The sequence below is a fragment of the Talpa occidentalis genome, unplaced genomic scaffold (assembly GCF_014898055.3).
Source record: "Talpa occidentalis isolate TD23 unplaced genomic scaffold, MPIMG_talOcc4v2.1 talOcc4.773, whole genome shotgun sequence".
Taxonomy (NCBI): domain Eukaryota; kingdom Metazoa; phylum Chordata; class Mammalia; order Eulipotyphla; family Talpidae; genus Talpa; species Talpa occidentalis.
Window position 1 is genome coordinate 2,586 of NW_023605165.1, and position 18,761 is coordinate 21,346.

Consider the following 18,761-nt stretch of genomic DNA (forward strand, 5'->3'; position numbering starts at 1 on the left):
CTATGAAGCTGCCTGCAGCCACTGCAGCATGAGTTCAATCCCTGGCCAGGGAACTACCCCACATAGTGCAGCAGACCTCTGCAGCCTAGCCCCCTGCTCCCCTCAGCAGTGTGTTTCAGTACATCTGCCTGATGTGCTCCCCACTCCGTCTGTGGTCAATCCTCTCACCCCAAGCATCTCTGGCCTGCACCTCAGCTCTTCTATGCATAAGTAAATAAATCTTTAAAAAAATGCTTTGTTAGCATACATTGGTTATTAATATTCTAAAGTAAGAAAGTAATACCATCTTAAAAGCCTTTATTCTAGTAAATATTTAAAGCTGTAACCCACATAAAAAAATATGCATGGGATCCGTAATAATTTGTGAGACTGTAGAGACATCCTGAAAGAAAAATGTTTGAGAATCGCTGACCCATTTCCTGGGCCTGGACTCGGGGAGAAGGTGTGGGTGTTTCAAAGGTTCTGGTGCAGGAGAGGAGGGTCTCGGGGTGTGGCTGTCAAGGTCTCAGTCCCCAGGGCGCTGTCTGGGGCGGGAAGGTTACTGTTGGGGATTCCTCATCTCCCCAGTTTCACTTCTTCTTCTTTTTTTTTTTTGAATACTTTAAAATTTTTATTTTGAAATAATTGTAAACTCAAACAGATTCTCACAATAGTAACAACTTGCTGTATTGTACAATATTACAACCAGGAAATTGATATGGATATAATCCGTTGACCGTATTCAGATGTCACCAAGCTCTATACTTCCTTATTTGTGTGCTATTGGGTATTTATGTTATTCCATGCAAATTTCATTACTTCTTGCATCTTGCCACCACCTACAAGATATGGAAATGTTACATCACCACAGGGCTCCCTCCTATTACTCCTACACACTCCATTCATCCAGTTTCGCTTCTTACAGCCTGCGTCGAGTCCTTCCTCCTGGATACTGGTGACTCACCCCAGGGCTCACTCCCCATTGCCTGGGGGTCTCCAGAGCAGCCAATCAGCAGCCCCGCGGCTCCCGTTCCAAAGCCCTCGCCCGCCCGGGACTCCGTCTCCCCAGCCCGGGTGGAGGCGCGTCCTGGGGGATGGGGGGCGCAGCCCTCCTGCTCCTGCTCGCGGTGGCCGCGGCCCCGAGGGAGACCCGGGCGGGTGAGTGCGGGTCGGGAGGGGACAGGGCGCTCCCAGAGGCGGGAGCGAGGGCGCGGGCGGGCGTGGGAAAGGCGCGACCTCGCCGCCGCCCTAGGTGTCCCCCCACCTCGGCCCCGCCCCGTCCTGGCCCCTTTCCGTCCCCCGAGACCCCAGCCTCCTCTGGCCCCCCGAGTCCCGGCCATTTTCGTCCCGCAGCCGCTTTTCACTCTCGCTCGTCTTTCACCCACTTTCTGTCTCGTGGGCGCCCCCCGGGACTCGAGCCCCCGAAGGGGAGAAGAATAGCCCGGGTCTCCCCTCCCGCCCCCAGGCCCCCACTCCCTGAGGGTTTTTCACACCGCGATGACCCGGCCCGGCCTCGGGGAGCCCCGGTACATCGCCGTGGGCTACGTGGACGACACGCAGTTCGGGCGGTTCGACAGCGACTCCCCGGCCAGAGCGCGGAGCCGCGGGCGCCCTGGGCGGAGAGCTTGGGGCAGGAGGAGCGGGACGAGGAGACTTGGCACCAAAGGGACAACATACTATGGTACGGAGCGCAGCTGGACACCCTGCGCGGCCTCTACAACCAGAGCGAGACCGGTGAGCTGGCGCGGGTCCGGGCCGGGTCAGCACCCCCATCCCCACGGACGGGGGTCGCTCAGGGTCTCCCCCTCCAGGCTTCTCTGCAACCTGCCCGGGAACAGAACGCGGGGCTTTCACCCCGTTTCATTCTGGACAGGCTCTCACACCCTCCAGAGGATGTCTGGCTGCGACATGGGGCCCGACGGGCGCCTCCTCCGCGCGTACAGACAGTTCGCCTACGACGGCGCCGATTACCTGGCCCTGAACGGGGACCTGCGCTCCTGGACCGCGGCGGACACGGCCGCTCAGATCACCCGGCGCGAGTGGGAGGCCCGGGGTGAGGCAGAGAAATTCAGGAACTATGCGGAGGGCAAGTGCTTGAGGTGGCTGCGCACATTCCTGGAGCACGGGAAGGAGACTCTGCAGCGCACGGGTAAGAGGGGCCTGGAGGCCTCCCGGTGCCCCCCTGCCTGGAGTCACTGCGGGAAATGAGTCCTCTCTCTAGTCCCGAGAGGGGGACTCCCCTGGGTTTCATGTTCTGCACGAGAGAGACTCCCAGAGACTCCGGCTTCTCCTGAAGGACAGTGAAGGGATCCCGTCTCTCCTGAGAAAGACAGACAGTCCCTGACACCACACGTCACCGGGTCCTTTCGACCAGGGGCCTGTTTGAGAACCACGAGTTTCTCTCTCAGTCTTGTTTCTGGTCTGAGAACATTTTCAGTTATGTGATTCCTGCTTTTCTGTGTCATTCACCTTCCACCCAGGTCAGGAATAAAAAGTCTGTGTTCCACTCCCTCTGCTTCATCCTACCCTGGGTTTTCGTCCTCATTCTAGAACTTTCTAAGGAATAGGAGAATCTCACAGATTCCCCAGATTAGCCTGTTTTTTACATTTTATGCTTCTTCCTGCCACACCAGTTGTCTTGTCCATTGTGAGGATGGTCTCATGAGGATTCTTCAGTGTCCATGGAGGAAATATAAAGTGAGTTTTCTGATTTACCACCTCAGATCCCCCAAAAACACGCATGACCCACCACCCCACCTCTGAGCATGAGGTCACCCTGAGGTGCTGGGCCCTGGGCTTCTACCCTGCGGACATCACCCTAACCTGGCAGCGAGATGGGGAGGACCTGACCCAGGAGATGGAGCTGGTGGAGACCAGGCCTGGGGGAGATGGAACTTTCCAGAAGTGGGCGGCTATGGTGGTGCCTTCTGGAGAGGAGCAGAGATACACGTGCCACGCACAGCATGTGGGGTTGCTGGAGCCCCAAGTCCTGAGATGGGGTGAGGAGGAGGATGTGGGCACTGAGGCTGTTCTCAGGGCCATCAGGAGCCCTTCTGGAGACCTTCAGGGGGTCAGGATAAGGTCTGGGGCTCAGGGTATGATCTTCCCTTCCCTTCCAGTGCCCCCTCCTCAGTCCTCCATCCCTACCTTTGGCATCATTGCTGGCCTGGTTCTCCTTGGAGCTGTGCTCACTGGAGCTGCAGTGGCTGCAGCTGTGATGTGGAGGAAGAAGCACTCAGGTAGGGAAGGGAGTGGGGGATCTTGTCCACCGAGGGCTTTCACGTCCCAGGGAGAACTTGCCCTGCCTGGTTAATGGGAAGTACCATCCACACACACGTGTGTTGCCCAGAGGGCATTTGGTCCAGTCCCCCCTCATGTCCTTTCTTCTTTTTTCCCAGTCTGACCTGGGTTTTTCTTTACTCACAGTTCTGAAAACTTCCCTGTTGTGCAGGATTAAAAGATTCCTTTAGGTCTTCTGACCTGACTGCTCCCTGGTCTCACATGATGTTTCTTCCCACAGGAGGACAAGGAGGAAGCTACACTCAGGCTGCAGGTAAGTGTGGATCAGGGGTTTGAACCCTGAGCCCCTGGGAACAGTATAAATGGACTCAATGGGGGAGTCACCCTCATCAGTCCCTCCTGTGGTCTCATCTCTGACCAGGTTCTGTTTTGTTCTCAACCAGGCAACGACAGTGCCCAGGGCTCTGATGTGTCTCTCAGCCCCTAAGGATCTTTTACAATGAACCCGATGAGGCTCCTGTTGTGCACACCCTAGGCAGCAGGGCGATGATGTCACTGTTGTTCTTAACTGTGATATTGAGCATTTGTTCATATTTTTACTTTTCTATGACTACAGTTGCTGTTTGTATGGAAGTTTTGTACATTTTTATAGAGGAAGTGCTATTTATTTATTACACTATTTTGTCCTTATTAATATTAGGTTATTTCTTTCTGATCATTGAGTTTTAGGCATTATGTGTAGATACAGTCCTTTATCAGATTCGTGACTTGCAAATGTTTCCCCCCACACTGTGACCTGAACTCCTTTACTGATGGGAAAACAAACACTATTGCCCAGACAGGAGCATGGAGATTAAAAAAACATAGACACACACACACATATATATGCGTGTGTGTGTGTGTATATGTGTGTGTGTGTATTTTTTTTTTTTAGAAGAGAAAAGATAAATTGCTAACTGGTTTTGAGCAGATACTGGCTCACTGGGGTGTTGGGGGTGGAGGGGAATGACTTATGCATATCCTTGAGTGTTATTTAAATGTCCTTGTATGAGCATGAAATATGCTTTCTAAAGTAAATTACACTTCATTCCTCAAGTTATAAAACTCTTCACACATCATGACCAAATCATGTGTTAAGACCAGACTGACATGTGGGTTACAAGTGATGAACCCGCACATCATAGTTACAAAGTCATGGTTTCCCTTTGGGTTCACTCTGGTGTTGTCAGTTCTCAGGGTGTTGAACAAATGTATTATGTGTAGATACAGTCCTTTATCAGATTCGTGATTTGCAAATGTTTCCCCCACTCTGTGATCTGAACTCCTTTACTGATGGGAAAACAAACACTATTGCCCAGACAATACCTGTGTCCATCATGAGAATATCATGCAGAATATTTTCACTGCCCCTAATGTCTTCTGTGCTCCAAGGAAGCAAAAGCAAAAAAAAAAATGGAATCACATCAGACTAAAAAGCTTCTATGTAGTGAAGGAAACTATCGTTAAAATGAAAAGACAATATCAAATCGGAGAAACTATTTGCACATCATCAATCCAACAAGAAGTTAATATCCAAAATCTACAAAGAATTCCAAAACAAGAAAAAAACTCAAAGCAGGGCAGAGGAGCTAAATAGGTACTTTTCTAAAGAAGACAGACATGTGGCCAATAGGATAAATGTTTGTCATCATGTGCTGTCAGGAAAATGCCAATTAAGACCACAAGGAGTTACCACCTCACACTGTGAGAATGACCCACTGAAGGGTGTGGAGGAAAAGGAACTCTGGCACATGGTGGGTGGGAATGATGTCTGATCCTGTTAGCAGGCTGAATGAGGGGTTCCCTGTACCCTCAAAACTACACAGTCTACATGGGGTCTGCCATCAGCTGCATAAAGACAAAACATAATCTAAAGTGTAAGACCTTCAATAGAAAAGAACTTTAATACAATTAGTATAAAATAGAGAATCAGTGTGCAATAGAGAGAGAGAGAAGAGAAAGAATATAGTTAGAATAGTTCCCAAGTGAAGCATCCAAAGTTACCTGTCCCCTCATGGGTAAGTGCCCAGCCAAACAGGCTTGCCCAAAGCAGGCCCACTGAGGCCCGAAGGCCTGCCACAAGGCTAAAGCACCTACTGGTAGAGACCCATGGGACAGGGCAGGAGGGGCCAGGCAAGTCTGGAAGGACAAGAGCAAAATAAAAATCCACATCAAGATAACAGCTGCCATTGTCAGCTTCCCCATGGGCCTCCCACCCACATCTTTGTCTCTTTCATGTGTCTCTTTCCATGTCCTCAATTCCCTGGCACAAGTCCACGTCTGAGGAACAAGCCTGGCTTCTTCTTCACATGTCTCTCTCTCCATGCTCCTCCTCCAGTCTTCTTTCTGCATCTCACTCCACATCTTCCTCCTCTTCCTTAGCTTCTCATCCCTGCTCAGCCCCACCTTTCCTTGGGTGGGGCGGTAACCTGGAACCTTTCTTTTCTATGGATAGCACAAAGGTCCTGCTACTATAGGAAAAAAAAAAGAAGGTTCCTCAAAATGGTCAAGCATCCCATTCCTTGGTATTTATCCAAAGAAGGTAAAAACACTAATTCTGAGGAATATGCGCCTCCTCTGGTCACTGCAGCACTGTCCACCATAACCAAGCTATGGAGACAATGTAAGTGCCGAACGGCAGATGAGGGGATAAAGAACACAAGCTATATGCACAATGGAATACTATTTGGCTGTGAAAAAGATGAAATATTGAATTTGCAACAACATGGATAGATATGGATGGGATTATGCTAAGTGAAATAAGTTTGAAGGAGAAAGTTAAATACTGGATGATTTCATTCATATTTGGAATGTAAGGAAACAGAGCAGGGACAGACTAAACCAAAACATAAACTAAATCAAAACATACTCTATATACATGACTGCAGAGTTGAAGCTATGGGCTGGGGTAAGAGTAGGAAACAAAGTAGGAAGAGGGCCAATGGACTATGGTGAAGACTATGCGTGCCCTTAGGGTGGGTGTGATGTGGTAACAAACATCTGAAGAGGCTTGACCCTTGTCTCTGAACACATACAGTGTGTAAACCAATGCTAATCTCAACTGAATAATACAATGAGGGGAAAAATAAAAAAAGTAAATTATCTCCTCTCTCAGTCACTGACCTCTGGACTTTGCCTTCGCCTCCTCACTGTCATGCAGGCTGAGGGGCTGTTTTCCCACAAGGTCAGAGGCAGGAGGTGCAGGGATTTCTGGGGCTGCTCAAACCCGCTGAGTAGAGACACTGCAGAGAGGGCGGCTCTGAGGGGAAGAGAGACAGAGGGTCAGAGTAATCCCAGTGCTGAGTTGAGGATCTGGTTCCCAAGAAGAGGGGAGTGCATGTGTGCATGTGTGTGTGTGTGTGTGTGTGTGTGTAACAGGAATGAAGGATACACAACATAAGATGATGGGAAGTCAATTAACATCAAGCCCCGGAATAAATTAATTCAAATCACATACAGAGTAAAGAGTGTACCTCAATAAATACAGTTCCATGGAGAAGCAGCTTCTGAGTAGGACTGAAAAAGCATTGGACCTGAAGAAGAGGAGGAGGTTTAGAAATATCTCATGGTTGGCTTGAGGTGTAAAGAGCTGGGCAATACCCCTCCCCCCACCCTGGCCCCTGCTGGATGTGGTGGCATCTTCACCCCTGACAGCTCCCTCCCCCAAACCTAAACATTCATCTCCTTTGGAGACACCTGTATATGTACATATATGTATATGTGTAATCCCAGCTTCTTCTTAATCTCCCACCTGTCTGGGGCATTTAGGTGGTTCCCATAGCTTGGCTACTGTAAATAGTTCTGCAGTGGTGACTGGAGAGCAGGGTCCCTTCACAGGAGAGTATTTATCCTCTGTGAGGAGATCCTCAGAGTGGAATTGCTGGGTCCAAAGGCAGAACCACATTTACTCCTTTAAGAAACCTCAATACTGTTTCCATAAGGGCTGGCTCAGTCCATATCCAAAAACAGTGCAGGACTGTCCCCTTTTTTCCATATCCTTGCCAGCACTTGAGTTTCTGGTCTTTTGGACATGGGCCATTCTCACAGTGTGAATTGGTTTAAACCAGGGGATCATAAAGGCACAAAATGTGGGCAAAAAGAAATCCTGTAACACTCAGGCCAACACAAGGCTGTCTCACACTGTGAAAGAAAATAATCATGAAGAAATTCAGGTGAATGACCTGAGTGTTAACATTATCAATGGTCCACTGCATTCTCAAGATGTCCCTGAAAGCATCCCCATCACCTAGTGCCAGCCTCTCTGCCTCAACCCCCACCCCCACTGCAGTCCTCCAGGGTCTCACCTTTAGGGGCTGAGATACACTTCTTAGCACTGGGACTATGGCTGCCTGGGGGAGAACACAACAAAGCTTGGTCAGAGATGAGACCACGGGAGGAACTGATGAGTGTAACTTCCCCATGGGCTCCAACTACACTGTCCCCAGGGGCTCAGGGATCCAACCCCTGATCCACTCTTACCTGCAGCCTGAGTGTAGTTTCCTCCTTGTCCTCCTGTGGGAAGAAGCATCATGTGAGACCAGGAAGGAGTCAGGTCAGAAGCATCATGTGAGACCAGGAAGGAGTCAGGTCAGAAGCTTAAAAGAATCTTCTAATCCTGTACAACAGGGAAGTTTCCAGAACTGTGAGTAAAGTCCCAGGTCAGGACTGGGAAAATGAAGAAAGGAGGTGAGGGGGGACTGGACCAAATGCCCTCTGGGCAACACCCGTGTGTGTGGATGGTACTTCCCATTAACCAGGCAGGGCAAGTTCTCCCTGGGATGTGAAAGCTCTCAGTGGACAAGATCCCCCACTCCCTTCCCTACCTGAGCACTTCTTCTATACCCTCACACATAAAGCTACCTTTAGTGTAATCAGCACACCTACAAAGAAAACTGAGCTGGAAATGAGGACCATGGCAAGGATGGAGAACTGAGAACTCCTGGAAAGGAGCAGAGACACACATGCCCTGTGCAGTATGAGGGGCTGCTGGAGCCCCAAGTCCTGAGAAGGGGTAAGGAGGGGGATGTGGGCACACGGCTGACTCAGGGGCATCAGAAGCCCTTCTAGAAACCTTCAGAGGGTCAGATTGAGGCCTCAGGTTCAGGGTCTGACATTCCCTTCCCTTCCAGTGCCACCTCCACAGCTGCCCACTTCTGGAAGTTTCCATTCCCCCCTCCCTGGTCTGGAGTTCACCAGCTCTGTGTGCTGGGTCAGGTCCTCCCCATCTCGCTGCCAGGTCAGCGTGATGTCCGCAGGGTAGAAGCTCAGGGCCCAACACCTCAGGGTGACCTCATGCTCAGAGATGGGGTGATGGGTCATGTATGGTGATTGGGGGGCCTGAGTAGGAAGAATCAGAAATTTCATGCTTTGTGTTTCCTCCATGGACACTGAAGCAGCCTCATGTGACCATCCTCCAGTGGACAGAACAGTATGCTTGGAGGGAGGAAGCACAAACCCCAGAAACCAGCCTGGTCTGGGAGTCCGGGAGAGCAGGTGAGAGCCCAGGGTGGGATGCAGGTCTCTGAGCATTTTGCTGCTGACTTGGGTGGAGGGTGATGACACAGACAGGCAGGAGGGAGATCTCCAAAAATGCTCTCTCACCAAAAAACAAGATCTCGAGAGAGAAACTCGTTGCTCCTAAGATGGCTGCTGGTGAAAAGGGTCCTGTGCAGGGTGATTTCAGGGGTGGTCTCCCCTCTTTCTCAGGAGAAATTGGATTCCTGAACTGTCCTTCAGAAAAAGTAGGAGCCTCTGGGCCAGTCTCCATCCCAGAGCTGGAAAACGTGGCCGACAGCTCCCTCTCTGGCCAGAAGGGGGCGCTTTCTCACCATGATTCCATTTCCCTGCGGGGTGCGCGCCTCAGGGAGATCAAAGCCCCGCAGCCCCTTTTCAGCCCCGCCCTTCAGTCACCCCGTGGTCTCCCGCCCGCACCCGATCTCCCGCCCTGAATAATCCTGAACTTAAATAAAACCTAAAGGGTGAAAGTCCCGCGGGCTCTTCCCTGGTCAAGGGGCCTGGCAGGGGCCACGGCCTCGGGGGTCACGGGGCCCCGAGACTCGGGGCGGGGGGTGGGGCGGGAGCGGTGACCCGCCCCGGCCCGCGCTGCTCCCCGGCCCGGCTCTGGCTGCGGCGGCCGCGCGGGGCCTCCAGGAGCGCTTGGAGCCTCCGCGCCGAGTGTCTGCGGAGCCGCGTCTCCTCGCCCGACCCTCCCGCCCCGCCCGCCCGCCCAGGGGCCCGCGGCTCCGCGCTCTGGCCCGGGGAGTCGCTGTCGAACCCCGAACTGCGGGTCGTCCACGTAGCCCCGCGATGCACCGGGGCTCCCCGAGGCCGGGCGGGACATCACCATTTCTAACACCCTCAGAGAGGGGGAGCCTGGGGGCGGGGAGGGGTGAAAGCCGGGCGGACCCTCCTCCCGGGGCAGGTCCTGAGTCCCGGGGAGATGGGGCAGGGGAGAAAGTGTCCAGGAGGGAGGGAGCTCCAGAGACTGAACATGGGCAGCGGGTCCAGAAGGGGCAAGACTCAGGGGACAAAAGGAGGAGGCAGGTGGGGGGACAGAAAGGGACCAGGACTGAGGGGCCACGGGGGTGACAGAGGGGCCTAAGGCAGCAGCTTCCTCTGCAGAAGCCTTTTCCCTCCACCCTGCACTCACCAGCCCAGGTGTCTGTCTGGGCCAGAGCCCTGGAGAGAAGCAGCAGGAGGAGGTTGGGGGCCCCATGACCAGCACTCATTTTCAGGACAATGTCTGCTAATTAACCAAATCAAATAGCCACAGATTTTGTCATTCATTCCTTCATGTGAAGATGGTATTGCCTACAAAAAAGAAAAATAGTCCAATTCATCTCATGCAAATATTTTTCTTGGCACATAACAGCTGGGAACGCAGCAGGAGTGTTGTGTGTGCACTTGCGTGTCATCGCATCAGGTGCTGTAAAATGTGGATTTGAGGATGATAGAATAATGAAGATGACTTTTTTTTTAGAGAGTTAAGAAACTATTGTATTCTGGGGATCGCTGATGGGGAGGGAAGCCCAAAAGGAACTGTGAGCAGGATGGCCTTCCCCCAGCAGGTCTGCGCAGCTGGCAGGGCATGGAAAGGCGGCTGGGGAGCGGCCTCAGTTGGGGCTAGAAGCAGGAGAGCTCGTCCTGCCGGGTCCTGCTGGTCTGAGAGCTGGACAGGGACGGGGCTTGTTTTCGTGGGGGAGGCTCCGAAAGACTCGAAGGCGCATGAAGTCTTCCTCGCCCACTTGAACCTTGATGAAGAAGTTCCTCCCGGCGAACAGCTGGCTCTTGAACTCCACAGCCTTGAACCTGGGGAATGTCTGGTTCTCCTTCTCTTCCAGCTGGGCCTTCCCCTGGTCAGCGATGGCCTGGGTCTCGGCGCGGGGCTGCGGGGCGGCGGGCGCGGACAGGAGGCGGTTCCGGCGCTGACTGGGCTGGGGCCCAAGATAATTTTTAATACTTCAACCAAGACACTTTGAAATGGAACTGGCTTGGAGATGTGTTTCTGAGGTAAGTAGTTGTGAAGAAAAACTGCAGTTAGTAATATAAGCTCCATTTTCAGTAATTTTTACCTCAGCAGATGGCAAAATAGTGAAAAAGCCAATGGTGTCTAAGTGACGTTTAGAAAATAGTTTTGACCTCGTGGCTCCTGTGACAGGCTCTGGGTGACTTCAAGGATTCCACAACCACACTTTGAGAAATGCTTTTCTCAGTGAACCAGGGAGCATCTCCCAAGTGTTCTCTGCCTTTGCCTCCTCTTCACTTCCCAGCATCCCTCTCCCTGGCTGGCTCCTGCCTCCCCAAGCTGCCTCCCCTGCAGATACAATGGCAGCAGAGAGAGGACCCTGGAGACATGGAGCTTGCACTGTCGTGAGAGATGGACACTGAGTAAAGGTGACAAAGACACGTGTAAACCCGACCTGAGCCACGTGCTGGAAGGAGTGTGTTTGTTGTGAAAGCAGAGAAGCAGGAGACCTCACACTATTATCAATAGTATCAGAGATGTAAAAAAAATATTAAAAACAGGGCCTCCCTCGTGGCATAAGGTTTAAGTCTGAGTGCTAACACTTCTTAGATCTGAGTTTGATCCCCGGCCAGGAAGCAACCCACAGAGGGCAGCAGACCTCTCCTGTCTCACCCACCCATCCCCTCAGCAGTGGATTTCAGTAGATTGGCCAGTTCTGCTCCCTCCTCTGTGTCTGGTGAATCCTCTCACCCTCTGCACCTCTGACCTATACCCCAGTTCTTATATGCATAAATAAATAAAAAATGAATCTTAAAAACAAACAAAGAAATAAATTACATGCAGCATCAAGTACAAGATCCATCTCAGACCCAGCAAACAGCAGAGGCTGGGGACCCAGTGGTGGTGTAGGTGAAACAACACACAATGGGGGATTCAGTCAGCTGGAGTCAGGCTTTGTTGTCAAATGAGTTTGATGTAAACTAGAGAGGGTCTGTCTGCCATCCAGCGCTGCCAGGCCAGGAAGTCTGGGCTGGTCTGCAGCCCCAGCCAGTAGTCAGGCACCACCTAAGAGACTCAAGGGATAGCTTTTAAGTTTGGCTTAATCTAGCCCTTTGTTTAATTACTCTATATCCATACCTAAGTGACATATTTGTCTTTCTCCTTTGGGCTTATTTCCATTTGCTCTATCCATGTTGCCCCAGATGGCATTAGTTCATGTTTCTTGATGATTAGTATTCTATTACCTATGTACCACCCCTTCCACAGCTTGGCTACTGTAAATAGTGCTGCAGTGATCAGGGGGGTGCAGTTTTCCTTTGAAGTAGTGTAACGTCCTCTGAAGGTGTGCTGGCGCCTGCCGCCCTAAAGGGAGCCGGAGTCTCTGAGAGCACCTGCTTACTCTGCACAGGAGGTTCCAGGAGGTTAGAAGTTCTGCAAACAGAACTTCTTCCCCAAATGAACTCCTGTTCCCTGAGGACATGCTGACTTGTGGCATGATCCCTACTAACTAGAAAAACTTGTTCCTGCAGTAACTTATTCATTTGTATAAGCATAAACACAATTGCAAACTATTTCCTTATCCCTTTGTTCATATCTTTAATAAGAGCTTGGGTTGGGAAAGTGAGAGGCAGAGCCGCCCTAGAGGTCTCTCCCCAGCCTCCCCCTGCTGCTAATTCATTTAGACTTTGAGTCTTCCTTCATAGCTGAGAACTTCTCATGGGCTGTTGAGGCAGGGTAGATACGTTGGAATGGGCCTGCTGGGTCCTATGGCAGGTGCTCAGTTAATTTTCTAAGAAACCTGGTCACCATTTTCCAGCAGGGCTGAACCAGTCTACATTCCCCAAAATAGTGCAGGACTGTTCCCTTGTCTCCATGTCCTGCCAGCTCTTGTTATGTCTGGTCCTTTTGATATGGGCCCTTCTCACAGGTGTGAAGTGGTTTCTCATTGTGTTTTAAATCAGGGGATCTTGAATCAAGAAGATGGGGTACACTTCACTCCAGTGAGAAAGCCCACATGAAAAATGAAAAAAACAGAAACAACAAATGCTGGTGAGGATGTGGAGAAAAAGGAACTCTCCTATATTGCTGGTGGGAATGCAAACTTGTCCAAACATTATTCAGAGCTGTGTGGAAGACCCTCAAATTACTAAAAATGGATCTACCTAATGATCCAGCAATTCCATTCCTAAGAATCTACCCAAAGGACACAAAAACACTAATTCAAAAGGAAAACGGCACCCCTATGTTTATTGTAGCACTATTTATAATAGGTAAGATATGAAAACAACCCAAATGCCCAAAAATAGATGACTGGATGGAGAAGATGTGATACATATACACAAGGAAAACCATTCAGCAATCATTAAGATCATCCTCAATCCACAGTCTAAAATATCTGCTGTGCTGACCTGGAAGTACAAATGGAGTCTTCTGCATTCCCAAGCACTGTGTCCTGGCAATGGGGTGGTCCCCAGGAAAGGGGGTTTCTGGTTTCTTGCCCCACCCAAGAGAGGTTGGAGCTGAGCTGGGAGAGGAAGAAGCTGCAGAAGGGATGGAGGAAGGAAGGAAGCAAGATGGAGCTAAAAGGAAACCTGGAGGAGACACGTGGAACTGACAGACATGTGGACAAATTGCTCTTGCCTTTTGGTCGTGGACTGGGTGACACAGATGTGGGTGACAGACCCGTGGGGAGGTGACAATGGTGGTTCTTGTCTTGATTTTGCTCTTTTCCTCCCAGACTTGTCTGGTTGTTTCTGATCCTTTCCTGTGGGTTCCCACTGAAAGGTGCTTTGGACTTGGGGCAGGCTTCTGGGCCTTGCTCTGGGCCAGTTCCATTTGGGTGGACTTTGTGTGCGTAAGATTATCCTCAAATCCACATTCTAAAATATCTGGTATGCAGGGAGAAGGGCACCCCAGACCCCACAAACCTGCCTGCTCTAAATAGGTTCTGCCATCGGCTGCGTCAATACAAAACATATGAGATTTTAATGGAAAGGAACTTATATTTTTATATATATATATATTTTTTATTTATGCAAGAACCAGGGTACAGTCCATATGCACAGGAGGGTGAGAGGATTCACCAGAGACAGAGCGGGGAACAGAACAGGCAGAATGACGAAATACACTGCTGAAGGGAGTAGTAGGCGAGACTGGAGAGGTCTGCTCACCATGTGGGTTGTTCCGAGGCCGGTGGGGATCGAACTGGCACTGCAGAGGCTGCAGACAGCTTCACAGCACTGCGCTCAACCACCTGTGCTACCAGGGAGGCCCTGGAAAGGAACTTTAATACAATTAGTAAACAATACATTGTCGCGAGCGTGATAGATAAGCTTCAGTCAGAAGTTGGCTCTCAAAGAGAAATTTTTTCCTATATTAGTCACACACACTTATGTTCATACAGGCAAGCCAACCCCAAGTTCCCAAAGTACATTAGACTGAAGACAGTCGCCGCGAAGTGTGTTAGCCGGGCCTTCCACCAAGGTGGAAGTCCTTAGGCCGTGGAAGTCTCTAGGCTCGAGGGCACGCAGTGCGGATGGTCGTGCAGGGTGTTGAGCTGATAGACCCCTTGGGCTGCTGTCAGGGAGCAGGCCACCGGGGTCACGGGGAGCAGAGCCTGAAAGTGCAAGTTTCCTGGTGTGCCAAACCTGGGAGCGAGCTAGCAGCAGGAGCGAGGAGAGGTTTCAGCTGGAGAGCGAGTCTGAGTCCAAAGGGAGGCAGCAAGCTGGACTCTGGAAGAGTAGCCTCCAGTGAGTCTGTTGCTCCGAGCCAGTTGTTAGGACTGCTCTGAGTCTGCTTCAGGGAGCTGCTCCTTTTATACCTTCTTACCAGGTTTAGGCTCAGGCACTGTCTGCTTTATCAGTCTTTACCACTCCATATGTGGCCTCAGCTACTTTCTCTCACAGCGCTCGCAGGCACCTTAACATTGTCAATTTTACTTGTAAGTTTTATATGTTCGTTACACCAACTAACGGGGGCACAGAGTCAGCATCCCACGAACCTGATCTGGCCGTCGAGGGGCACAGGCCCACAATCGTGGCATCCCATGATTCCGTCCTGGCCTTCGGTACGGGACAAACAAACGAGAGGGTCATCTCCACTACTCCTTTGTTGCCTAGGATTCGGGCACCTAGTCTGGACGGGCGTCCCCAAAGCCAGGGTCTAGGTGTAACTGGAGTCGGCTGACGTGGACCCACCATGGTTTACGGAACAGCCGACTGAGGGAGAGGGTTAGGTGAGGAGCTGAATACCCAGAGGTGAGGGCCTCCCAGGAAGGCGGGTCAGGCAGGTGACTTACCCCAAGGGTCAAGGCCGGTGGTGGATGTGAGGGTCTGCAATGGAGAGGAGAGTCCCAGGGACGGGAAGGAGGCCCTGGCACCAGGGGACACAGCCTTCCCGGGTTTCAGGCACCAAGATGAAAGGTTCGGTGTGGTAAAGGAAAGAGCCAGGCCAAGCTTTCTCAAAGGAAGGAAAAATTTATTGTGCCCCAGGTGAAATTCACAGACCCAAGGTGGGGACCCCTGTGTGGAGTCGCACACGTTGCCAGGGGAAGGCAGGCTTTACAGGGTGAGGAGAGAGCAGGTGGGAGCCTGGGTTTGCAAGGGTGGGAAACGATTCTAGGGCGGGGAGGGGTTCATTGTCTGAATTTTCTAGGCAGGCTCCTGCGTTCCTGCCCAAGGTGGGCTTCCTGGTGGGCTTTTGCATTCTGGCTTCTTGCATGGACCTTTCAGGCTCCATTCTAAACTCACTCAATCCGAATTTGCCAGCGAGGGGGGAGGAGGGAGGAAGGACCGGGGCTCTGAGCTCCTGCCTTTGTAAACTACTTTCTGGCAGATTCTGCTGCCCAGCCACATGGAGAACCTCTGTACTAAACAGATGACTCGTAAGCACCCGTCAAATTTGAAAGGTCTGGCGGGAACCAGAGTTACTAGGATGAAAAGGCATCTGGAAGGAAGCCCACTTAGGGCCGAGAATGAGGACCTGCTGATACCATCAGAAAACAACTGTTCCTCGTTACCTGCAAGCCCGGCTTCCCTCTCCCCATCCTATAAACTCCTGCCTTCCCCTGACAATAGGCGCGGCTTCACCGGCCCCCACCTTGGGTCCATGAAGTTTGTCCAGGAATGCAATAAAGCCCCCTTTAAACTTATTCTGTCGTCCTCATCTTTCCCTCCTTGTCTTCCCCTGACGAACCTTTCAAAATTAGAACATCCCACTGGAAATTAAACTTTGAAGTCAGAGACCATGTCCTACTGTGTAGCAGCACATGGGATTTTGCCTGATACCTTATATATGTTCCATAAACGCTTGCTGAGGTACGAATGGAACAGCCTAGCATTCTCTAGCTTTGCGCCTATTAAAAATGGTGATATTAAGTGCTCACTAAGCACTCCTTTTGGCTGCTCACTGTGCTGTTTTGTATGCATGATGTTGTTGAGCTTGCACACTAACCCCATAGGACACTGAAGAAGTTGGAAATGTGGAGAGGTTGGCACAAGATCACCTATATAATGATTGCACCCTGGCTCAACCAACACTGATGCCAAAGCCTGTACTTGTTGGTAGAGATGTGATATTCTGATTTACAAACCCTTTAGCACACTGCTAGCCAGAGCCACCTTATCCAGAGAGAGCAGCAGTAATAATAACTATGATTCTATTGAGCCCTGGGAGCTCTGATTTGCTATGTGTGTGGTGTGAATCCTCATAGTGCAGGTGGACATTATCCCCGTTTCATCAGGTAGGAAACTAAGGCTCAGAACAGGCCAGGTAACTTATGTGGGATCATACCCTCCATATGTCCCCACTTCTCTCCTTTCAGACATGGTTGCAGTTCTAGGGGAGACCAGTGGACTCCATGCATTGAAGCTCTCAGAGACCAGATTAGGAGGGATCCAGAGGGTACCCAGATGCTACAGTAGGTGCTAGCCCTGCCTGGGGCTTGGGGGCATTCTCTGGGGATCCTGTTCTCTCTGGAGTCATATTGTATCAGACTGTTTCCTCTGGGGAGCTCATCCTGATACTTTGGTCATGGTGCTGCACAGGCTGGGCACTGCCCAACTCCACTGGTGCCATTCAGGTAGACAGAGTGACAACCCTGGGTAGTGCCATGTGGTGGCCTCCGCAGAGCTCTGTGCCTTCACTGAGCTACTATAACATGTACTAGCTGTACCCCCCACCCCCATGGCAGTGCCTCTGACTACCCTGCCCACATGCCCTGCAAGCAGGAGCCATGTCCTTGGCTCGCGCTCTTCTGCTCAGTTCCTGCCGCTGGCCTGCCAGTAACAGGCGTCCCATTAGGGCTTGCGGCTCCCTTGCTGCTCCGTCACCTCTCATGGTCTTGCTCTAGCTGGACCTTTCGCCTGCTTCATCTGCCCCCTCCCAATACCTGAGTGCCGCCTTCTGCCTGCTGGGAATGTCCCTGGATCTCACTGTCCACCCTCGACCTAAGCAAGCTCCAGAGCCAGCCTCAGGGATCTCTGGGCCACGAGTATCTCCATTTCCTGCACGAGAATGTGAGTTTCCAGCTACTGCACATCTGGCGGTCACCAGGAAGGGCAGAGCAGAGTCTGGACTGCCACTGGGGACAGGAGTGCTTGTCAGCCTCTGTGCCAAGGCTTTGTCATTTTCTCTGGGCAGGCAGATGGGCTGTGAGCATCGCTTCTATCAAATATATTGGCCAGCATTTATTCACCTCTTACTGCATGCCAGATGCCCAGCATTGCTATCAAGTCTGTTCTATTCTTATCCCCTTTCCATGGAGGAGAAGACAGACTCTGCGCAGTTAAGCAACTTGCTGCTTTCACACAGCCAGTGTTCATGGAGGCAAACCCAGATCATGTTCTTAACTGCTGGTGCAATGTGTCCCCCTATTCTGGGGGCAGTGTTTCTCTCCCTTGGCGATGGCAAAACTGGCACTCCCAGCCCGAGGCAGGAAGGATAGTGGCTGGGGTGGGGAACCCCAACTCCTGAGGAACTCCTTTTGTCTAGCACCTGCCCCTTGCTGGCTGTTGTTGCAGGTGCTGGGGAACTAGACAACCAGCCAGATAGCTCCTGCCCTCACGGTGCTCATTCTGTAGTTGGGGAGGCAGACAGGAAAGCTGTAAAATAAGAAAATTCACATAAGGATTCAGGCGGATACTAGCAGTAATGAAAACGTGCCGGAACGGTTGGTACGCAGGGAATGAAACCAGCGAAGAGCCTGCCCGTGTGGAGCGTCCATCGAGCAGATGGTGAGGCCGGCCAGCGTGATCGGGACAAGGGCGGGGTGGGAGCTTGGCCGCCTCTCACAGGGGGGTCGGGAGAGGCCCCACTGAGGAGACACAGGAGAAGAGAGGAGCCCGCCCTGAGGAGAGCAAGGAGGAACATTCCCGCCAGTGCCAGGCTGTGCTTAAGGACAATGGGCCTAGAGGTGTGCGCTGGGGGAGGCAGCCAGTGGGCTGGAAGGTCAGCCGGGCCAGGGCCTGCAGCCACGGAAAGTGGTTTAGATTTTGTCAGAGGAGCACTGGGAGACCCAGGAGGGTTCCGAGCAGGACAGTAATGTGATCTAATTTATTAAAGAATTTGGGGTACAGCTGGACCCCTTCCCACTCCCCACACATACCACCTGGCAGAGCACCTCTGGCAAGCGGCGGCCCAGCCCAGCTGTAGGAGCCACCCAGGCTGGAGGAGGCAAAGGACGCGTGGAGGTTGCTTTAGAAAAGGGTTTTTCAACTTTGACACCGATGACATTGGGGGCCAGATGATGCTCAATTGTGGGAGCTGTTCTGTGCCCTGTAGGATGTTGGGCAGCTTCCCTGGCCCCTACCAGCCTGGCCAGTAGGTTGAGTAGCACTCAGCCGCTAAGCTGTGGACCTCAGACTTTGCAAATGCTCCCTGGTGAACAATTGAGAACCACCGTTCTAGAAGCTACTGTCCCTGAGACACTCTGCCCCCACGCTGTCCCGACGCCGGCCCCCGGCCCCTTTCACACCCTCTCCCTCAGACTTCATGAGGACCAAGTTGTTTCATCAAGTTGGGGTGATCTGCCCCAAGTGCC

At 51.7% G+C, this 18,761-nt stretch overlaps 2 pseudogenes; one reads left to right on the top strand and one right to left on the bottom strand.

Moving 5' to 3' along the window:
- Positions 1 to 1,048: 1,048 nt before the first annotated feature.
- On the top strand, positions 1,049 to 4,546 carry LOC129144940 (patr class I histocompatibility antigen, A-2 alpha chain-like; annotated as a pseudogene).
- Positions 4,547 to 10,331: 5,785 nt separating this feature from the next.
- LOC119233325 (cystatin-B-like) lies at positions 10,332 to 10,670 on the bottom strand (annotated as a pseudogene).
- Positions 10,671 to 18,761: the final 8,091 nt, after the last annotated feature.